Genomic DNA, 4,205 nt, shown 5'->3' with positions numbered 1-4,205 from the left:
ACGGCCCAGTACATCACTGGGGCCAAGCTTCCTGCAATCCAGGACCTATATAAGAGGCGGTGTCAGAGGAAAGCCCATAAAATTGTCAGAGACTCCAGTCACCCAAGTCATAGACTGTTTTCTCTGCTACCGCAGAGCAAGCGGTATCGGAGCGCCAAGTCTAGGACCAAAAGGCTCTTTAACAGCTTGTACCCCCAAGCCATAGGACTGCTGAACAATTAATCAATTGGCCACCGGACTATTACATTGACCCCCCTCCCCCCTTCCATTTGTTTGGTACACAGCTGCTACTAGCTATTTATTATCTATGCATAGTCACTTCACCCCAACCTACATGTACAAATTACCTCTAATCTGTACCCCCGCACACTGACTCGGTACCGGTACCCCCTGTATATAGCCTCGTTGTTATGTTATTGTGTTACTTTTTATTATTTTTCACTTTAGTATATTTGGTAAATATTTTCTTAACTCTTCTTGAACTGCACTGTTGGTTAAGGGCTTGTAAGTAAGTATTTCATGGTAAGGTCTACACTTGTTGTATTCGGAGCATGTGACAAAAAGTTTGATTTGATTTGATCATGCAGGCCTATGCAACTGTAGGCCTTACAAAACATTTACTCACATCTGTCATCACTATTATGTTGATTCATTAGTTCCAGTTAATCATTATGGATTAAACATGTATAGGCAGCCTATATAAACTAAATTTGATCGCATTCACTCTCAATAAAGAAAAGTCCCTTTTTCAGGACCCTGTCTTTCAAAGATAATTTGTAAAAATCCAAGTAACTTCACATATCTTCATTGTAAAGTGTTTAAACACTGTTTCCCATGCTTGTTCAATAACCATAAACAATTAATGAACATGCACCTGTGGAACGGTCGTAAAAACACTAACAGCTTACAGACAGTAGGCAATTAAGGTCACAGTTATGAAAACTTAGGACACTAAAGAGGCCTTTCTACTGACTCTGAAAAACACCAAAAGAAAGATGTACATGGTCCCTGCTCATCTGCGTGAACGTGCCTTAGGCATGCTGCAAGGAGGCATGAGGACTGCAGATGTGGCCAGGTGTCACGTCCTGACCAGCAGAGGGAGGTATTGTATCAGTTGTGGTCAGGATGTGGCAGGTGGTTTGTGTTTGTTAAATGTTGTGTGGGTGATTGGACTCCCAATTGAAGGCAGGTGTGTTGAGTTGCCTTTGATTGGGAGTCCTATATAGGAGTGTGTGTTTTTCTTTGGGGTTGTGGGTAGTTGTTCGTGATCACTGCTTGTTTAGCCTGTCACACTGTTGCCGTCGTGAGTATTGTTTTGTTTGGTTTTCCAGTGGATACTTTACTTCATCAATAAACATGAGTATCCACATTCCCGCTGCGCCTTGGTCCATTCCTAACGACGGTTGTTACACCAGGGCAATAAATTGCAATGCCCGTACTGTGAGACGCCTAAGACAGCGCTACAAGGAGACAGAACGGACAGCTGATCATCCTCGCAGTGGCAGACCATGTGGAACAACGCCTGCACAGGATCAGCACATCCGAACATCACCCCTGCGGGACAGGTACAGGATGGCAACAACAACTGCCCGAGTTACACCAGGAACGCCCAATCCCTCCATCAGTACTCAGACTGTCCGCAATAGCCTGAGAGAGGCTGGACTGAGGGCTTGTAGGCCTGTTGTAAGGCAGGTCCTTACCAGACATCACTGGCAACAACTTCGCCTATGGGCACAAACCCACTGTCGCTGGACCAGACAGGACTGGCAGAAAGTGCTCTTCACTGACAAGTCGCAGTTTTGTCTCACCAGGGGTGATGGTTGGATTCGCGTTTATTGTTGAAGGAATGAGCGTTACACCGAGGCTTATACTCTGGAGCGGGATCGATTTGAAGGTGGAGGGTCCGTCATGGTCTTGGGCGGTGTCACAGCATCATCGGACTGAGCTTGTTGTCATTGCAGTCAATCTCAATGCTGTGCATTACAGGGGAGACATCCTCCTCCCTCATGTGGTACCCTTCCTGCCAACAGCCATACTGCTCGTTCTGTGCGTGATTTCCTGCAAGACAGGAATGTCAGTGTTCTGCCATGGCCAGCGAAGAGCCCGGATCTCACTCCCATTGAGCACGTTTGGGACCTGTTGGATCAGAGGGTGAGGGCTAGGGCCATTCCCCCCAGAAATGTAAGGGAACTTGCAGGTGCCTTAGTGGAAGAATGGGGTAACATCTCACACCAAGAACTAGCAAATCTGGTGCCGTTCATGAGGAGGAGATGCACTGCAGTACTTAATGCAGCTGGTGGCCACACCAGATACTGACTGTTACTTTTGATTTTTGACCCCCTCTTTGTTCAGGGACACATTATTCCATTTCTGTTAGTCACATGTCTGTGGAACTTGCTCAGTTTATGTCTCAGTTGTTGAATCTTGTTATGTTCATACAAATATTTACACAGGTTAAGTTTGCTGAAAATAAACACAGTTGACAGTGTGAGGACGTTTCTTTTTTTGCTGAGTTTACATAACGTTACCAATTAGTTTACCCTGATCAGATGGATCAGGTGCAGAGGCTGTATGCTGCTGCTCTTATTAGTAGCCTACAGTTGATCAGACTAAAAAATAGTCTTGTTTTCATCCCATACAGCATGTCAGATTTCTAATGTCTAGGTGTAGCCTAGGTTGCTACAACACTTATGTCATGAGTTTTTGCTTGTGTCTGTCTGGAGTGATTATGTGTTATCATCTTTGCTAAATAAATACCTGAGGAAAGTGGAAAGCCTACAGGAGCGCACGCAAAAAACTGCGCTGCAGTCAAATTCTCTCTTTAATCTTTCAGTGGATGATACGATGGAAGCTATCAAATCATTCGGAATTGTTTGACATCCCAGAAAAGACAGTCGAAAGTTCGATATGTTCAGCAAGTAAAGCATTGTAACGTGCAATTATCTCCGCAAGCTCTTTGCAGTTGCCCTTGTCGGCGGAACTTTCCATCTTGTTGTGTCCTCTAAAAGCAAATTCTTGCATGCCCAAAAACGCAGACAAGGCCAGCAATACAGGCGGCCTCAGCCTGTAATTTTAAAAAACTAATTTGAATTGAATAATATCCCAAAAATGCTCAACTATCACTTTTCACTCTTAATCTCTATCCAACAGTGTCACCAAGCTTCTCAACACATAGAACCCCATAATGCTCTGTGGCACAAGCCCAATACAACTCAATAGGTTTGTTCTCTGATCCTAATTCTATGATTGGATGGACAACATGTCAGATCATACTGCAAAAGCTTTGATTGGTTGGAGGATGTCCTCTGGAAGTGGTCATAATTACCATGTATGTCTATGGAAGTGGGTGAGCCCTACGAGCCTCGTAGGTTTTGTATTGAAGTCATTGAAGCCAGAGGAGGACGGACGCTAGCTGTCCTCCGGCTGCAACATGGTGCTACCCTAGACAGTGCTGTTGAAGTTACTGCAAAAAAGTGTTATTTAATCAATTATTTGGTGACATATGAATATATTTAATATGGTTTTATCTAAAAGGATAACTTTTTTAATGTTTCACTATTTTAATTTCTATGAAATTTAACTGAGGAGGATGGTCCTCCCCCTCCTCTGAGGAGCCTCCACTGGAGTCAAGTGACTCACCTTTTCCTCTGAACTATTTCCAGTTTCATTAGAAAAATATATAAATGCTGTATAACTTTGCTGTATAGCTTTGAGCTGGGTAGAGATTGGTGTGTAGACTGTTGTTGTTTTTCTTACAGCCTACAGGAAGGCAGTGTTTGGGATTTTAGTGTATGTTAATCTCAAATGAACTATGTGTTAGTCTGTTGTACTTGTGTACTGCAGTTTCGCAAGGCTCCACAACTTCCTAGCAAGGGTTACTTTTAGGATTCCCCTTTTTTTGTGTGGGGGGGGGGCTAACTTCCTGCACTTCTAAAACAAAATCCAAAGAGAATCATTTGCAGTTTTATAGCTCATCTCATGCTATTCTACACGTGGCCATGAGGCTGAAAGATCATTTAGCAGTTATAAGGTAACTGTCCAGTGAAAATGTCTCTCACGAACGTCGTTGGAAGCGTACGTTCGTCGTTGGAAGCGTACTCGCACCAAAGCGGACCAAAGCGCAGCGTGATCTGGGTTCCACATGTTTATTAAATGACACTCTCAAAAAAACAAAGTATAAACTAACACGTGAAGCTATGGAGTGC

Source organism: Salmo trutta, chromosome 14, assembly GCF_901001165.1.
Source record: "Salmo trutta chromosome 14, fSalTru1.1, whole genome shotgun sequence".
In the NCBI taxonomy this organism is placed as follows: Eukaryota; Metazoa; Chordata; class Actinopteri; order Salmoniformes; family Salmonidae; genus Salmo; species Salmo trutta.
This window is presented reverse-complemented; position numbering follows the sequence as displayed.